The sequence below is a fragment of the Bos indicus genome, chromosome 1 (assembly GCF_029378745.1).
Source record: "Bos indicus isolate NIAB-ARS_2022 breed Sahiwal x Tharparkar chromosome 1, NIAB-ARS_B.indTharparkar_mat_pri_1.0, whole genome shotgun sequence".
In the NCBI taxonomy this organism is placed as follows: domain Eukaryota; kingdom Metazoa; phylum Chordata; class Mammalia; order Artiodactyla; family Bovidae; genus Bos; species Bos indicus.
In genome coordinates this window covers 79387127-79407073 of record NC_091760.1, presented here as the reverse complement: position 1 = coordinate 79407073, position 19947 = coordinate 79387127, and the positions used below count along the sequence as shown (strand labels likewise).

The 19947-nt window shown below is 38.7% G+C and overlaps 1 protein-coding gene across 11 annotated transcripts in view; it reads left to right on the top strand.

Moving 5' to 3' along the window:
* LPP (LIM domain containing preferred translocation partner in lipoma) overlaps positions 1-19947 on the top strand; it is a 758565-nt gene that overhangs the window by 396681 nt on the left and 341937 nt on the right. The window contains exon 1 of one of the 11 annotated variants that reach the window (XM_070802493.1): positions 8469-10512. The exons of the other annotated variants lie outside the window; for them this stretch is intronic. The gene's annotated coding sequence lies outside the window, so the exon portion shown is untranslated. Of the gene's footprint in view, positions 1-8468; positions 10513-19947 lie in introns of those variants that run through there. 11 annotated transcript variants of the gene reach the window in all.

The window sequence follows — 19947 nt, the reverse complement described above, 5'->3', positions numbered from 1 at the left end:
TTGTTTACTTTAAACAGCCACATTCTTATTTCAGCTAGAAGAAGGTACTTAATGCAATAAAAATATCTACTAGAATTAAAAATGCAAGTGGTGCCATGTGCTTAAAACTACCATGAGTTTATTCTTTATTAAGAAACAAATCTTTCACATAATCAGGCTTGAAAAAAAGTACAATTTAACTTTCTGCACCAATTATATGATATAAGGGTCCAGAGAATCAATTCTACCTCCCAAGCCCTCCTGTCTCTTTCCACCTTTCTCACTTCTTATTTCTAGAGGTAATTAATAGGGACTGAATTCTGAAAATGTGGGTATGGAAAAAGAAGAAAGCTCTTGTACGTTATTATAGATTGCAGATGAGCCTTCTCACAGAGGTTTCCCAAATCACAGATAATGTGTTACAAGAAGAGACAAAAAATAACTCCCTTTCCCTCCATCCTTCTATTTTTCTTTTCCATTGTTAAAAGGCTCGTTATTTTTAAAACCATAAATATACCAGTATAAGTCAGAATCCTGTTTACCTAAGTTCTTTTAAAATAAAGAAATTGTTTCTCAAGTTTGTTGTCCTTAGGTCCTTTTCAGTTGCAGGAAACCAAGATGTGCTTAAAGCTACCTCAGATGACATTAGATGGTAGGAATTTGTGGTGAGGATACAAAGAGAAGGAAAGAAGTCCTAAAATTGTGTCAACAGCCAGACAACCAAGCCTCATGGAAACTTGGAAGATCACTAAGGGCACAACAGGAGCTGATTTTGTCATCCCTTCCAAGTAAACACCCGGTGCTTCCTTATCCAGTGGGTGTCCATTCCTATGACCTAACTTCTTTCTTTCCATTCCCTACTGCTGCTCTTGATGACTCTGTTTAGTCTTCTGAACCCCATGATGCTCACTCTGTATTGCCCTCTCCCGACTTAGCGCTTCTTCATACACTCTGTTTATCTCTTGCTTTTGCCCCATTCTGTTTCTACTACCAACCATTCTTTCTCCGTATGCCTTGCACTCAGAGCAATAGGATCCATTATTTTACTTGGTTCCTATCCAGTACAAATTGGGAAGGACACATCTCATGGAGCTGGTTTTGGTTCAACATCTGATCCAATTAGTCGTGGACTAAATTCAGAATTACCTGTTTACAAAGCTGTGGTGGTAGATTTATTAAAAATAAACCACTTTTTGAGGCTCTCACCTTACACAGAGTTGTGGATATGGTAGAAACTCAATATTTCATGCTGTCTCCTGTCAGACAGAGGTTTTAACTCAGCCAAATGGAAGGTTTTGATGATGCAACATTCAAGTCTACATGCTCCAGAAACATTCGGAAGACTTAGATTCTGGTTCTCGCATTATTCTACCCAGAAGTGGAACTTCTTGGAATTTAGCTCTCATTGCTAAACTTCAGTCTATCCATCTTTTCAAGAAGTTTGACTGTACAAAAAAGAAAAAAAAATCTACCTTAAGAGAAGAGTAGGCCTAAATCTAAGTGCCCGCTATCCTCTGCCTTCAAGTGAAAGTGAGACCTGTTTTCCCTTGGAAATGCACCCATGGAGTGGGAGCCATGGAAGATATTGATGGGTGTGGAGAAGGGAGGGAATGAGGGAACCAGCAGCAGTGGCTAGGATCAACAGCATGACTGGAAAGATTAGTTTAGCACAGAGATTGGGTATTTTTTCCTCTGTTCCTATAGAGAGAGATAAGTACGTCTATAGAAACAAAGATAGGTTGATAAGAAGTGAGTGACTAGGGGTGAACATTTATGCTACATAGCCTCACTCTTTTCTAAAATAAAGAGGGAAGTTATGTGTGGAAAGAGGGCATGGAAATGTGTGGACCCTTTGGGAGATATTTAATGAAGAGATACATGAGAAGGTCGTGGTGTAGCACTGAAGGTCATTTGAAATTAATGATTAGGTCTGCACTATTTCTTGCCTTTCTCAAGAATTCATGCAATCCCAGAACTACCAAAATGAAATGAAATGAAAAGAAGGAAGGGAGGAGACACTGGTTGGTTACCATGAGTTAAGGTTAGCAGAAACTTTGGGTGAAAAGAAAGAAACATGGCTAATTGAATATTAATTGTTGTGACTTCAGGGAGCACAATAAATAGTACCCTCTCTACCTGGGAGAGCTGCACAGCTCAGTCGGTAAAGAATCCATCTGCAATGCAGAAATCTGCTTGTGATGCAGAAGACCTAGGTTCAATTTCTGGGTCCGGAAGATCCCCTGGAGAAGGAAATGACAACCCACTCCAGTATTCTTGCCCAGAAAAGCCCATGGACGGAGGAGCCTGGTAGTCTATAGTCCATGGGGTGACAAGAGTCAGACACGACTTAGCGAATAAACCACCACCACATCTCTACCCATGTTCTACAAGTAATTGAAAGAAACAGGAATCAGACAGAGACTAAAATGTTAGCCTTATGACAGGTAGAAGTACCATGGATGACTGGCATGAGCTTTAGGTGCAAGGAAATTACTACTGTTTTTCCCCTGAAATGACAGATGGCCCTTTGATAATAGTCAGTGATGCTCACCTGCAGGCTTCTCCTGGAGTGAAGCTGTCTTCCACACAACCTTCCCCTGAACAATTCAGAGTCTGAAAAAGTAGAGAAAAGCATCATCTTGCCAGCAGCCGATTCTGAGTAGAACTCAGAAAGGAGCTGAACTATACCTGCCCTGTTTTTTTCCTCAAAGTCACCAGTCGGTTAAGTCGCCGCTCCTTCTCAGGAAGTTGAGTGGGGCCTAGACAGATGATAGGAATATTTTTCCATGGAAGGTCCCTCCACATGGAAAACTCAAAGAGCAGGGAATGCACTTCCTCCCTTCATTTAGTGATGGTAGTTCTAAATGGGGTGTCAAGGAACTGGTTGAAGGCAGAGTGGTTTGACGTAGAGGCAAAGAGACTCGAGATGGCTCAGGCAGATGATGGAAAGGACCACCTATTCTGGAGAGAGTGTGGTGATGAGCGGTGGAGGTGAGGTCTGGAATGTAGCTGGGTGGTGGGTACTGCTGAGTGGATGAGAGTGGCTGGTGAGGTGAGAAAGAGGGAGGTATTATAAGACTACCTGAAGGGGGCTTTCTCCCCTGGGCTTGCAAGTGAACAGGTTTTGTAACTTAGAGATCAGTTTCTCTCATTTTCCTCCTGCCTCTTCCTCAGGCTCCAAGTCCATCTTCCATGTACTCAGTCTTCACAACTTTTGGGTGGCACAGTCACCAGTTTTGTGTCTGCTGAAAGGAAGTGCAGACTGTATGGTTTTTCCTAATGTTGTAATTTATACAAAAGCTCATGGGGGCTTGCCTCCAATGGCAGTATCCCATCAGAGACTTGTTCACTTATCTGTAATAAGAGGTGCCTGTTGTCAGAGGTTTTCAAGTGAATTTGTAAAATAATCATTCTGGTTGATCCAGACATTAAAAAGAATTCTTGGGTTTCTGATGTGCAGTCTCAGTGAAATTTACATAGCATCTAAAATGGAAATTTTACCATAAGAGCATGATTAATAAAGGAAATTGCTGTCATTACTGAAGATTTGTATTTCAAGTAGTGTTCACACCTTACCGACTCTTCAGGGTATACAAGAACAACTCTTTTTGTGTTTGCCTTTGTACAGAATGTAAAGCTAAGAGCCAAAGAGGTCTAGTCAAACAGTAGACTCAAACTCAAACAGTAAAATCCTCACAGGAGAAACTGGCTCCCTTGACCCTTTCAGATTGTTAATTCCATCAACTGGAATACTCATTTCCTCACAGATGCCTCTTCAGATACAAACACACTTATGAATATACACCTATGAGTATATAGGTGTGTGAGGATCGGACAAGTAAGTTCTTGTCCAACAAAACATTTCTTCCGCCAATATGCTTTAAAACAGATGAATTAGTAATCCATACAGAAGCACTTTACAGATTTCTGATAAGGAGAATTAGCACAGCAATGAGCCCATTAAAAAACAATTGTGAGATCGCATCACGAGTTCCAAAATATTTCATCTTATTTCTGTCCATTAAAAGCTAAAATTTCTAGTAATTTTCTTTTGGATGCTGGATAGAACTTTAATTTCTTTATAAATATGTTGCCAGGCACATATTGTGTCTTATGAATTGTGGGAAAAAATTAAAGAATCAATTAGAATAAAGCATGTTGTGTTCAGCCACCCAGTTTTGTGTTACTTTTTGCGACCCCATGGACTGTAACCCACCAGGCTGTTCTGTGTGTGGGATTTTTCAGGCAAGAATACTGGAATGGGTTGCCATATCCTACTCCAGGGATAATAAAACACAGTTGATATTAAAATAAATTGAAAGCATTCAATATTTGATGACTCAAAAATACTTTTCGTATACCTCAAGTTTATTTTTAGTAACATGTATTATTAGAAAATGTATGGAAATTCCTTTTACTCACAAACTCTTAAATTGTTGCAAATGTGGATAGAGCTCTTTACCAGAATATACAGATTTTCTCTATCTACCACTAAGAAATGATGTGTGTGTGGGTTTGTATACTATCATTTAGGATTTAGAGACAAATGATTTTGGAACAGCCTCTTGTTCTCAGACCTTTGTATGAGGTTTAATAAGTTAATGTAGTTAATAGAACTTTTCATATGATAGAAAAATGGGTTGTGGTGGTGGTGATGGTGGTTTAATCTCTAAGTTGTGTCCGACTCTTGTGACCCCATGGACTGTAGCCTGCCAGGCTCCTCTGTCCATGGAATTCTCCAGGCAAGAATACTGGAGTAGGTTGTCGTTCCTTCTCCAAGAAAAATGGGATAGTAAGGTTTAATTTTATATTCTCAGTAACTTTTCAATAAGGGAAGATCCCTGATGAATAATAGTCGAGCAAGTAAATAGTTGTGCTTATTTTCAGTCATCTCTTATGTGATTATGAGACAATACAAAAGGGATTACACCTTGGTTGCTTTCCCTAATATATAATAGAATTTCACAGGTGACTCTGAATATCATGTCTTGACTTTCTTATGTGGGAGCAGGATTTTGCAAATAATTTTTCTGTACTTTAAGGGATTATATATATAAAAAGAACATTGTTTTGAAAATGAGCATTGATGGGGACCATGCTGTTTTTAATCTGTGTCATATTTCATATGTTACCTTCACTAGATATTTCTTAAAACCTCACCAAATAACTCAGAATTTTTTTTTCTAATCTCAACTATGTTCAGCCTTAGAACAATGGTCAAATATTGGTAATGTAATGTAACTGTAATAGTTACATCTCTGGAAGTGCTGTATGTATTGGTTTTGAAGCCCTTCCTCTCACCTTACATACCATACTCCTGGATTTTTCTGTTTAGTTCAGAGAGCCATTATTTCTCTTTATTGCTACTAATCATATTTGGGAAACTTGCTTGAGCTTTTTTTTTTCTTAAATACCATGCTGTAAGATATGATGCCAAATTGGATCTTTTTTCCTTTTATAAGAATTAGTCAGCAACATTTATTTAATGCCTACTAAGCTCAGAGCAAAAAACATGGAGAATGGTGAAAGGCAGAAAGTAAGTAGATATAAACGCAAACTATCATCTCCAGGGTAGCTGCCTGTGTCTTTACGAAAGCAGAAAATAGATAAATGAAAGGATTAAGAAAACTTAAAAGCAAAGTCTAAATGAGCACAAATTGATCTGGGAAGAACTGAGTTCTATAAATGCAAAGAGAATGCAAATTAAGAAAGCTTGAAGTTCAGTATTTAAAACTGGTATCTTTCTACTTTTATTTTCATAATACTTTGCCATGAGAATTGTTAGAGTTTTGTACACCATACACTTTGGTGAGCAAAGTTTCAAGGTTTATTTGGGCCATTTAGAAAAAGCAAACCTAATTCTTTTTATTTTATGGCTAGCTGAAGCCATAGAGTTTCATGAGTCCTTGTTGATCTGGTCTTAATTAAAACTCATTAGGTAACCTTAAACAAGCTACTTAACCTTTCTGTGCCTCAATGTTCACATCTGGAAAACGTAATGATAATAGGGCCTACCTCATAGGATTGTTAGGAGCATTCAATATGTAAAATTACATTTCTCCCACTTTATGAAGCACCTTTCTCCCTCTTGGTTCAATTTCTTTGAGGTTGATATGTATGCTGTAATTGATTTCATAAGATTTAATTGTGTTACAGATTTACGTGCAGGAGTTCTTTCTTCCTTAGTGGTAAAAAATTAACAATGCATTTTACTATCAAAGGCATCATATTGTATGTATAAAGTGCTTTTAAAACAGAGTCTGACCCTCTGGGCTTCCCTGGTGGCTCAGTCCTTGAAGAATCTGCCTGCAATACAAGAGACCTGGGTTCAATTCCTAGATCAGGAAGATCCCCTGGAGAAGGGAATGGCTACCCTCTCCAGTATTTTTGCCTGGAGAATTCCATGGACAGAGAGCCTGGCAGGCTGTAGTACATGGGGTTGCAGCTGCAGTACATGGGGTTGCAAAGAGTCAGGCACAACTGAGTGACTAACACTTTCACTTTTTCACTGACCTTTGGTCAGATAGGTCTTAAAGAGTGATACCGTTATCATGGTCTAAAGACCATATTTGTGGTTTGTAAGACATTTGTACTTCATCTCATTGACTTCTACGTTATGAGGCAGATATGCTTATGATTCCTGATCTTTATTTGAGTAAATAGAGCCTGGAATATTTGCCAGAGATCTCACCGCTGGTAAGTGAAAAACCTAGGCCATGAACTGAGGTTTCTTTTATTTATGCTATATTTGTCTCACCTTTATTGAGTCCTCCCACATTGTATGACAAAGATCAAAGATCTGTATAGACAAAGCTATGGTTTTTCCAGTAATCATATACAGATATGAGAGTTGGACCATAAAAAAAGGCTGAATGTCAAAGAATTGATGCTTTCCAGCTGTGATGCTGGAGAAGACTCTTGAGAGTACCATGGACAGCAAGGAGATCAAATCAGTCAGTCCTAAAGGAAATCAACCCTGAATATCATTGGAGGGTTTGATGCTGAAAGTGAAAGTGAAGTCACTCAGTCGTGTCCTACTGTCTGCGACCCCATGGACTGTAGCCTACCAGGCTCCTCCCTCCATGGGATTCTCCATACAGGAGTACTGGAGTGAGTTGCCATTTCCTTCTCCAGAGGATCTTCCCGACCCAGAGATTGAACCCGGGTCTCCCGCACTGCAGGCAGACGCTTTAACCTCTGAGCCACCTGAAGTTCAAATACTTTGGCCATCTGATGCTGAGAGTCAACTCATTGGAAAAGACCCTGATACTGGGAAAGATTGAGGGCAGGAGGCAACAGAGAATGAAATGGTTGGATGGCATCACTGACTCAATGGACATGAGTTTGAGCAAACTCCAGGAGATAGTGAAGAACAGGGAAGCCTCACGTGCTACAGCCCATGGGATCGCAAAGAGTCAGACACGACTTAGTGACTGAACAGCAACAACACTGTTTGAACTCTGGGTACTGAGGATGAGAGGTAACTTTGGCAGACGAGGTTTTGTTTTTTTTTTTTCCCCTGACCTTAAATGCTGAAGAGTGGTGAGGGGAATGTAAAACATAAAGGAGTTGGTAAACAAATCTACATGATGAAACAGGATAAAAGGTGCAGATAGGAGTGTCTGGCAGGGTGTTTGCTGAGAAGGTCAAGCAATGTTTCTCAGAAGAGTTAACTTCTTAAGTGACAGCTCCATGTCAAATTGAGAACTTGCACTTACAGAACAGTGCATGTACCTGAGACAGAAATGAACTTGGATCTTTTAAGGAGCTAGAATGGACTGGGGTGGACCAGGGGAGTAGATGCTTACAGTCCTAAGGTAGTTGCGATTTAAGCTTCAGTAATAGATGCTGAGTTTTGTCTCTCAGGAGCAAAGGATTTGGGCATCTTTTACCATACCTTTTAAACTTACAGTTTTTGAGTGCTTTAGGGAAGTTCTTATAGTCTAGAGAGGGATGTGAGAACATGGATTGCTTTATCCTCTTTTCGAGATGAGTACGCTGAAGAACAAGCTATGAAATGATTTTCCCTAGTTAGTTTTCTAATGTTGTAAAGTAAGTGATATCTAGTTGCCTCACATACATATGCCTAGATGTCAATTTTTGAAGTGATTTTTTTTTTGTTTTTAGGGCTTTTTTTTTTTTGGCGGGTTTTAAAAACCTACACTCTCTCCCAAGTGGAAGTTTCCAGTACTGGAAATCCATAAGGATCGATTTTCACACTGTATAGAATTTTTTTATGAAAGAAATCATTAGTGATTTTTTTCCCCCCACTCCTGTTGTTCTTTGGTATTGCCTCCCTTGGTATCAACTGTTTAGAAATATCAATTCTGTGGCATTGAAACATGTATAATATTATACGTGAAACGAATCACCAGTCCAGGTTCAATGCATGATACAGGATGCTCGGGGCTGGTACACTGGGATGACCCAGAGGGATGGTTTGGGGAGGGGTTTGGGAGGGGGGTTCAGGATGGGGAACACATGGCGGATTCATGTTGATTATGGCAAAACCAATACAATATTGTAAAGTAATTAGCCTCCAATTAAAATAAATAAATTTATATTAAAAAATAAACCATTCCTTTTAAAAAAACAAAAAAAAATAAAAATTTTAAATTTGAAAAAAAAGAAAGAAATATCAATTCTGTTTTGAAATACCCCATCAAATAATGACACATGTCAAGCCAAGAGTTTATTTATTTCTCTTTTCAAGATTACCAACTGTTTAATCTGATCATATAAAAGAAAAAACAAAACCTGGTGATATATTTATTCCCAAACATAGCTTTAAAAACAATATTTTGCCCTTACTTAGCACATGCTCATAACTCTTGATATGATTTCAACAGTGACATGCATCTTTCAGACACCATTAATAATGTTGATTTGGGAAGAGGCATTCTTTTGGGTAATTGCTTACAATTACCCAAAAGAATTACAGTTACAATCTTGGATAATTTGCTTCTTTTATTTTGCCTGATTCCTCACTTATAAAATGTGGATGTTGAAATATCCACATTTTATAAATGTGGATTTTTTTTTTTATAAATGTGGATTTTTAATATCACTATTAATTCACCTACTGAGAAATATCATATAGAGCGGGCTTTTATAATAAGTGGCTCAGTGGTTTAGAATCTGGCTAACATTTTCATTTTTATTAAATCACTTAATTAAATATAACTGAATATCTTATAGGTACTAGGCTTCACAATAGGGATGCAAGCAAATACGACCTCTGTCCTAGCAACTGAGAGGTTGAATTATAGTGAAAATCATAGATTTTTAACTCAGACTTTTTATAACAGTTTTTTTGTTGTTGTTATATAATTCACTTACCATACAATTCACTGATTCAGATGATTTTTAGAGATGACTACTACATTTACTCAACAAGTATTTTATGAACATACTGTGTGTGAGGAAAACTGTTTAAGTGTTGGGATTAGAGAGACTGACAGTAGTTCTACAAAACCTAGCTTCTCATACTGCGTGTCCATCAACAGACTGTTTTGTTTTATTATTTTTTTTACTGAAGTGTAGTTCATCGACAGTGTTCATTAGTGTCAGGTGTGCAGCAAAGTGGTTCAGTTTTGCATACATATTTATCTATTTTTTCAGATTATTTTCCCTTAAAGTTTACTACAGAATATTGAGTATAGCTCCCTGTGCTATAGAGTAGTTCCTTGTTGGCTACTTATTTTATATATAGGTAGGTTTGCTTTCTATATCTATGGGTCTATTTAACAGACTTTTTATATAGTGTTGATGTCCAACGTTTGGTGTCAACAAAGGGTACTCAGGGTTTCTCAGGTGGCACTATTGGTAAAGAATTTGCCTGCCAGTGCAGGAGACACAAGAGACTTGGGTTCAATCCCTGAATCAGGAAAATCCCCTAGAGAAAGGCATGGCAACCCACTCCAGTACTCTTGTCTGGAAAATCCCTAGACAGAGGAGCCTGGTGGGCTACTGTCCATAGGGTTGCGAACAGTCAGACGTGAATGAAGCGACTTAGAGGGCATGCATGCAAGTGTACTCTGGGGTCACAACAGAGGGACAAAGAAAATATACTCTGGGGAGACCTTGGGAGGTTTCTGAGAGGCTGTTATCTCTAAACAGAATCTGAGAAGTCTGTTGAGAGTTTTCTAGGTTGATGACTGGGAACCAAAGAGAGGGGAAAATGTTTTGGGAAGAGGAAAGAAACCTGCCCACACAAAGAGGTGTGACATAGGTAACTTACAGCAGTTCAGTAGGGTTAGAGCAGAGAGGGTGGTATGAGGACAGTTTCTGTTGAGTCTGAAGGTCTGAGAGTGTGTCAGTGTGTACCTTCATAGAAATGCGTGTGTCTTACTTTGAGGTCACAAAGGAGGATGAGGTCAGTGAGAGGATGTGACATGTGAGTTGAGTCACAAAGATGTCTTGGAGGGTTTTGAGGCAGTCTACAGTTAGTCCAGGCATAAGGAACTGCAATTGTAGAAATCAAAGAATGGTGTTTTTAGCTGGGTAAGGAATTTGAAGGACTTGGAAGATGAGGTAAGTGAAACAAAGAAAGAATAGAGCCAAAATATTACATTGGTGAGGGTTGAAGGGTAGCTTATGAATAAACTCCGTGCAATGCAATGAATTTGTACATTGTGCTCTTCATCCTGTAGGCGGCTGGGGGAGTAGGGGCCGAAGTTCGAGAGAAGACTGGAACATTGAAGATTTGAGAAAAGAAATTAGAAGTATGCCTCCGAAAGATAGCTCTGGCTATACTCAAATTGGAGGAGCCCTGGGTTGAGAATGAAAGTAGGAGTAAGCCATCTCTACTGTTTAGTGTAGTGTTTATCTAGTTAACATTTTATGTAAATTCTACCTATCAATTTCCCTTTGCAGCAGTGGTCAACTGTTTCTAATATTAGGAAATTAATTTAAAGATATGGAAATGATAGCCAACATTCATTGAAAACATTCTGTATCACTTCCATGTATTAATTTAGTTGGTCCTTACAACAACTCAGTGAGGAAGCCTGTCATTTCACCCCCATTGTACAGGTGAGATAGTGGTCTAGAGAGGTGAAACCTGAAATTTCTAAGCGGCAGAGCTGGTGTTTGAGCCACAACAGTCTAGCTCTTATGCCAAATTATAAGAATTAACAGATGAATGCATAATCAAAACTACTAACAGCAATGACGTTGATGAGGAATTTGGGTGCAGTTTTTTTTTGTTTGTTTGTTTTTTATGACTCAGTGATTCAGTGATTTTTGCAACCATTACCCTGATCTAATCTTAGCACTTTTCTTCCATCTCAAAAAGAAATTTCATACCCATTTGGAGTCACTCTTTATTCTCACCTCCAACTCTTTATAACCTTGTACCTGCCTTAGTGGTCATCAGTCTTTAAGTGAATGTGATTTCACTTTAGTGACAGTCTGTTTTAAATAGTAGCAATCTGATAGCCTTACTCAGTAACTCAGGAGAGTAACACAGTTTGAAGTCATAATTTCTAACATCTGCATATGAGCACTGTTCTCTGTTCTTAATTTAGGCAGAAAAGTGTAAAAGTGCCAGCCCCGTGTCAGTCACTGGTCATATGCACATGAGTAAGACTGCGCCAGGCCCCACACTTGAGTTCATATGTCTTTTGGAGACGCTGACACAGAAATAGACACATCATTGAACAACAATGGAGAATGGACTTCATCTAGAAATTTTGACATATTTGTTGAAGGACTTGTGTTAAACTTCTTTCTGCTGGAACCCATTGAATTGTTTATAAAAATCTAGACTGTATGAAGCATTTGGACTGCTTGGCATTTTGAGGATAAAATCCACACTGATGTTAGGAAAAATAAAACTCCCCATCCAGAATAGAGTAGTGATTGCCAGACATGAAATAGCCCAGCTGTGCAGTGACTTACAGGACAGTTGGTCTCAAGCAGAGAGTACTAGATAGGATGTGGCTGCACAAGTAACTGTAAGCCCTGAATTACTGTACCTATTTGGTAGCACATATATCTAAAATGGCTTAAAATAAAAATTGCAAATGCACCAGATTTGATCAATCTTAGCATTTCTTTTTCTTATTTTCTCAGTCCCAAGTTAAAAATAAAATCCTCCTGCCTCATTTTCTTGTGTGCTAGTTAGTTAGGATTAACTGGAGTTCTCAACAGGAAAGCGATAGAGTAGACGACATTGTATAGTGGGTGAGAGCCCGGTGGAGATAATTATACAGTCACTCCCACTATATTACCCTTCAAAGAAACTGAGCCTAATATTCTCCTCCTAAGCAATTTAACCAACTTCTAAAAAAAGGTATAAGATATTATTTAGAGAATGAAATAGCAACTGTATATAATCAAGACGGAGAATTATAGCAAATTATAATACTCATTTGATAAGTATATAAAGAGCTAGACTCAAAGCTTTGTATCATACCTCCTAAGTAATTGTTCAGTTGTGCTAACTGTCCTTTATAAAGGAGAGGAGATAAAGAACTGCTAAAAAAAAAATCACCTGTTATACTTGTTCAGTAAGGTTTCTCCCTCTAGGCATAGATTAAATCTAATTTCATGCTCTGCAAGGATCAAGCACACATTTGGTCCTCAAATGTGTAATAGTAGTGATTTCTTTGGCTTTCCAAAGCTAATATCCATGTAGAAACATAGACACTAGTAGAACTAAATGCAATTAAAATGTGTTTTAAGAGTATGTCTATGTAAGTATAGATGTTATATACCTGTGTTCACTGATATTACATCCCAAAATTTTAAAAATATAGGGCTACATGCAGATTTTTTTCAATAATTCTTTGAAGATAATCAAAAGGAGGTTGAGACTTCTGCTAAATTGTCCATTTAGCAGTATATTAAAGTGTTGGCAGTAATAAGTGTTGGTTTGCTTTAAACAAGACAGACAGGTGTAAATTTTAAGAGGCTTAAGTGTGAACACTTTCTTTGAGTTTGTAATTCTTGTACTTCTACTGCCCCACCCCCTCAAAAAAAAAAAAAAAAGAGTACTGATCTGATTGCTGTGATGAGAATCTGTACTATATAGTGGCTAAGAGCAGTTACTCGAAAGATGGCAGCTACCTTACATGGTCACACCACTTACTAGCTGTGTGACCTTCAGTAGGCAGTGTAATCTCTCCACGCGTCAGTTCCTGATTTCAAATGGCTGGAAGAAAATCCCGAGGGTAATTGTGGAACCCTCTTTTATCTTTGCTCTTGATGACTCAGTGAAGAGTATTATGGCAAAATTCATAGAACTTTCATGATTTTCCTTTGCAAGGTGGTTCAATAGGTTGAATTCTAAATGTGAAGAAGCTTTTGGAATGCTTCAGTTTGTTTCACACACATACACACACACATATGCGTATGTGCAATGGAGTGACATTTTTAAAAGACTGTCTAAATCATCTAAGAATGTTTCTTTCAACAACAATAATAACTTATTTAATAACAAAACACTGTCATAATTTAAGCAACGATATTTTTTGTTTCTACTGGTGCAGTAACGGTACATTTTATAATCAGTGACATCTTTTTTGATGGGACACTGTAAACACCCAGAAAACATTAGCAATTCTAATTAGTATTTGGGTTGAGGTTAGTGTGTCTACATTGTTAAAGGTAATGGTCTTAAGGCCTTTAATTTTAGAGTCAAGTGTGTTGAAAGAATATTTTGCATTTGCCACAAGTATACAGATATATCAGTAAGACTTGGATATTGTGCTAACTAAAGTTGAAATTCACATCTTCTGAATACCTACACACTTCTCCTTTCTCTTGATTATGAAGGTTAAATTGAATAATAGAAGTGAAAGCATTCTGTAAACCAAAGTTAAGAAATAGCAGGATAGGTCAGGCAATGCTATGCTAACAACTATTTTCCAAATCTCAGTTCTTAAAACAAAAGCTAGTTTTTTGCTTCTGTTATTTGTTCACTCTGGATCAGAATTTCTTTGCCGACTGATGGAATAGCCACCATCTCAAACATTGCTGCCACCATCTCAAACATTGCTGTCCCGCATCCCAGAGTAAAATGACACCACCCTTATGGCAGAAAGTGAAGAGGAACTAAAAAGCCTCTTGATGAAAGTGAAAGAGGAGAGTGAAAAAGTTGGCTTAAAGCTCAACATTCAGAAAACGAAGATCATGGCATCCGGTCCCATTACTTCATGGCAAATAGATGGGGAAACAGTGTCAGACTTTATTTTTTTAGGCTGTAAAATCACTGCAGATGGTGACTGCAGCCATGAAATTAAAAGACGCTTACTCCTTGGAAGGAAAGTTATGACCAACCTACATAGCATATTCAAAAGCAGAGACATTACTTTGCCAACAAAGGTCCATCTAGTCAAGGCTATGGTTTTTCCTGTGGTCATGTATGGATGTGAGAGTTGGACTGTGAAGAAGGCTGAGTGCCGAAGAATTGATGCTTTTGAACCGTGGTGTTGGAGAAGACTCTTGAGAGTCCCTTGGACTGCAAGGAGATCTAATCAGTCCATTCTGAAGGAGATCAGCCCTGGGATTTCTTTGGAAGGAATGATGCTAAAGCTGAAACTCCAGTACTTTGACCACCTCATGCGAAGAGTTGACTCATTAGAAAAGACTCTGATGCTGGGAGGGATTGGGGGCAGGAGGAGAAGGGGACGACAGAGAATGAGATGGCTGGACGGCATCACTGACTCAATGGACGTGAGTCTGGGTGAACTCCGGGAGTTGGTGATGGACAGGGAGGCGTGGCGTGCTGCAATTCATGGGGTCGCAAAGAGTCGGACACGACTGAGCGACTGAACTGAACTGAGGGTCTTGACCTCTCAATTGCATACTCTGGCCTGTAAGTAACACATGCAGACTTGTACTTACAGCGTTTCAGCCAAAACTCTTCATACGGCTCCATCTAGCCATAAGGGTGCCAGAAAGCAGAGCTGGAAATACTTAGAAAGCAGCATTGATGGCTACCACAAAGTTTGTAATAATAATAATAATTACGGCTCCTATATACCAGGAACTGTTTTTAATGCTTTTCAGGTGTGGAGTTCTTTAGTGCTCGTGACGTAGGTATGCTCGTGATTCCCATTGTACAAGTGGGCAGAAAAGTGGTAGATTAACCGCTGCAGAAGAGGAAGAGCAGGACTTTTACAGGATCTGTAGCATTGATATGTATATCAAACTATAATGAAATTGAATGTATTTTTTAAAATTGTAAAAGGAAGATAAAGTTGAGATTTTCTGAAAAACAAGAGAGTGGACTAAGTGATCCTTAAGACGTCCTAAAATTTCACCTGAATCCTTAAATGACCTGCAGAAAAGGTGACTCCCCTGTTTCTTTTGCTGCATCATCTTCAGAAGACGTGGGCCCTCTCCTGACCAGCACACTTCTCTGTTAGCTCAGGAGAGGAGCATTGTCCCAGGAAACGAGCTGCCAGTGTTTCTGGGAATGTTCCCCTTTTGATTTATTTGAACTTTCTATTTGAGAATGTCAAACATATGTGTAAGTAGAAGATTATAGTGAACCCAGTGTTCCAAATGATCAGTTATCCTTATACAGTTATCAATGCCCACCCAGTCTTGCATGATTTAGCTTCTTAAGTTAATCTGGCCATCTATCAAATAGATGTTTGAACACAGACTGAGTTCCTCGAGTTTGTGGGGCTCAGAGAACAGGACTTCCAAAACAGAAAGCCAGTGACCAGTTGGCAGCTTTGTGATGAGTAGGCTTAGTGAGGACATGGGGAGGATGGGATTGAAGAGACTGATTTGAAGAGAGGGCATCACTAATCAATACTTTAGACAAGTTTTCAAGCTGAGGATAAATGATGTGACAGTATTTAATCATTCATAAGACATTCTTCCAAGGTAAGTGGGGAAAGGAGAGATTTGTTGTTAAAGTGTGTCAAAATGATTGCCTTTCTCCCCAGCTAAAACTGTAGTCTTATTCACCACTGAGATAGTTAATAAATGGAGAGTGGACAGGTGATGTCTATTATGGGGCAGTGCAGGGGAGCTCTGTGTTCTGGGCCCTACTGTCAGGCAGAGAATCCTCTGAACTGGAAAGCACACTGCTTGACCACCCTAGGCTTCCAAATCAGCGATATCCAGAGGGCCCTGGGTCATTGAACCTCCCTGTCCCTTTGAAAGACGCACATACTAACACTCCGGGGCCTTACAAACCTCTTATAACATTCAATTAACAAATGTTCCTCAAATGCTGTGAGCTCCCCACTTGGATAGATGTGACTGAAATGTAAAGTACCTTTCACTGCCTTATTTATTGCTCCAGCAAACACGTTATATGTTGGCACCATTTATCTTCATTTTAATTTTATCTCCAACAAATATAGGCATTAATTTAAATCACATACAGAACATAACAGTTTTTATAGAGGCAAACTTATTCCAGTGTGCTGCATTTTAATATCACACTTTACCATCTTTTCTCACTTGATTCAAGAATAGTATCTCTTCCTGCCTCAGCATTTAAGCTGAGGACAACAGAAACTTTTTTTGTGCGTACATGTTCTTGCTCTCAAACTTCATCTTTCTCGCTGTTTTGCTGTTGATTGCCTGGAAGTTTGTGAGCATGAACACAGGAGTTTATTAGTGGTTTTCTTTCTCATTTTCCAGCTTAACTTCCCATTGTGTTTGTGGTGAGGGTGGTGGGGGTGGGGACCCAGCATAAGGAGATTTGTAGCTGAACTTAATTCTAGGTACCTGTTCTAACTGAAACACACAATGGAAGGTATCCCTGCCTCCTGAAATTGACTTTTTTTTCCAAATGGAGAATTTCCCTTTCTCCCTTTTTCTTCATAACTTACTTCTGCAGGAGCAGAGTCTCTCCCCTGAGGGGAAACAGGCTAAGTCAGCTGCTGTATTTATGACCACGAACCATTCCAGTTAGCTGCTACCCACTAAGCAAGGGCAATTTCCCAATCCTTAATTTGTGGCCTGCAAAGCTGTTGTCCCTCTTCATTTAAGACTTGCCGGATTGACTCTGACATGGCAGCATATTCCCAGAAGTCAGGGCTACAGAGGCAGGAATAACATAAGCACAACCATTAGACAATGTGGATTTAAGCCATTCCAGGATCCTTTGGGAAGCTTTCAGGGACTTTCCCTCCAAAGCACTAAACTGAAAAGAAAACAAAACTTACTGTTCTAGTTTTTTAGGTTTCTGAATATCTAGTTTAGAGACATCTGTCATACCCCCCACCCCTTTTTTTTAAACATTAGAGTTTAAATGTACCAGTTTAAGTTCTCTGTTTTATCCTTATAACATCCCCAGGTGAGGGATGCCATAATTGTGCTCATTTTACAGATGAGGAAACAAGGCTTAGAGAAGTTATTTTTTATTTTTATTTTTTTCTGAATTCATGCAGCTGAGACATGGCAAGGCCAGGGTTTTGAATCCAGACCACTTTCTCCAATTTGCTTTTGCTATAGCTAGCTCTCTTAAGCTTCAATTCTTGACCTCTTGTTTGATGCAGACTCTCCCCAAACCCTTAATCTTTGTGTTACTAGGTGCATTTTATCTGTGGCAAGAATACGGTTACCCTGGAAACCCACTAGCTAGAATGGCAATCCAATTATAGCACCACTGCTCCGGTTTTATTAAATTAGCATTGCTGATGACGTGGACTTCTTGATGGAAGGATGCTCAAAAGTGGGTTCTCACCAGTTGTCCTTGCCTCTTAGGACCCTTTGGGGTCATTATTCTACTCCACCAAACCAACAAACAAAAAGTCCTCCTTTGGGTGATGGATTGAATTTGAGAGAGAAATTGGGATTGTTTTTTTGACCATGGGCTTTCAGCGGTGGATGAAGATGTATGGAAGTGCATGGAAAGAAGCCTAATTAAATTCTGCCTGCCCTTTGAGTAGCCACGCCCACCCCACCACAGTCTGCTGATTTAGGACTCTGATATGAATGGCGGAGGCTCATGGACATCTGTTTGTGTGGTTCTTAGCCTGTTGGTTATATCCAGACTTGATTCAGAAAAATGTGCAGCTCTTTGATATTCTTTGGCCCTTTACAGACTTTTGATGGATCAAGAATTTGCTTTGATGGACACTGATTCATTGATGAGCTTCCTTTAAGCACATAGAATTTAAATAGTGTTGAATATTATCAGTGCTTAGCCCAGTGACACCAGCTTGGAGGAAATGATGCTCTTTATGCCAGTGGGCTGTCAGCTCCCTGAGATGGTAACTGGTAGGCTGGCAAAATGCTGTGTTACTTTCTTCCACCTATCAGGTACTGCACCAGGCGCATACCACCTATTACCTCGGTGAATTTCATCAGCTCTGTTATTAGCTCTGTTTTATAGAGGAGGTAAAGGATAAGTTAGAACAAATGGCCTGCTTATGTGAAGGGTTCTGAGGTTATGATGGTGAGTTCTGAGCACCAGTTCCTAGCTTGCACCCCAGTGTTTTCTTTATACCATAGTGTGTCAAGATGGATCTTCTCTAAATATGAATTTTTAAGTTCTAATGCCAGAACTGTTTTTGTCTTGAAAAGAGTGTGGGCATATCCTGTCTAGAAGGATGGTAACCAGGGAGGAGAGTGGACTGCATATTACTATGTAACTCTGGAGAAGGGATATTCCCATGACTCTCTCTATCACCAGGGAGCAGGTCTCCAGAATCACAAATTCAAAATGATGAAGAGAATTATGAATCTTTATAAAGCATTCTACAGTCTATGTTAGCTTTTTCACTTATCAGTAATTAAAGACATTCACTGAAGTTCTGGCTTCCCCATTTACTGGCCTGATTACTTCAACTAGTATGGTTGATGCCTTCATTCCTCATTTCCCTGTGAGAAAAATGGAACACTAATAATATTGGATAAGTATATTGGGTTGTGAAGAAATGAGTAAGAATTATGTTCCCAGATGCAAAAAAGGTAATCTCATGGAAGGTGGTAGTGTTCCTCTTGTGATTACCCAGCGATCCACCTCTCTACCCCAATATTGTCTGATTGTTTAAAACTTAATCTGAGAGGATCTTTGATATTCCTTATGTGTAACTGTAGGGACTTTGATTTTAAAATCCTGATTCTTGGTGTTATTACTCTGACAGCAAATTCTTCTCTAATTACTCCATGTGAAAGGAGAAATAATGCCTTTGAAACCTCTATATTTTCTCTTAATTAGATGTGAATCTATATATTATTTGAATTGTGACATATATTTTCATAAATATACTAGTATATGTGCATTTTACAACATTTAAAGTTACAGATACACTAACAGTCATTTCTGGAGTCACAGGAAAAAGACTTCTTTCTTATACTTCTACAAGTTTTTAAAGTTTTTATAATTAATCTACTTTATTTTGTTCTTCATTTATAATATAATTTATATAAATGTTTTGGTAGATGTATATAAATATTTATTTCATAACTTTGTATAAATATACGTATATATGTATACACACACACACATACAGTAGGGCTTCCCTGTGGCTCAGATGGTAAAGAATCTACCTGCAATGGTAGCGGAACTAAGATCCTACATGTCTAGGGGCAATTAAGTTCATGCACACCACAACTAGAGAAGACCCGCAGGCTGCCACAAAGATCAAGAACGGCCAATATAAAGCCAAACAATCAAACAACTGCCCACCCTCCTCCCAAATAAAACCCAATAAACCCAATTAACATGTACAGGGGATAAATTTTTAAGCTATTAAATTTTTCCTCCTTCCCCTCTCCCTCCCTTTCCCCCTTCTCTTCCTCTTTTTTCCATCAGCCTATTAATTTATCACCTAACCATCCCTCCATCACTTTCTTCTTTCTTTCGTCTCTGCCCAGCACCTTTTACCTTTTTAGCACTTTTTAGAATAGAAACTGAAAATAATCTTGATCTTAAACATAACGTGTTAGAAAAATTGAATGTGTTTTTTGAGAAGAGATATCTTGTCCTTGTATCCACATATCATTGTGATACTTGAACCTGTCTCAAAACAGAAGTAGAACTATGAT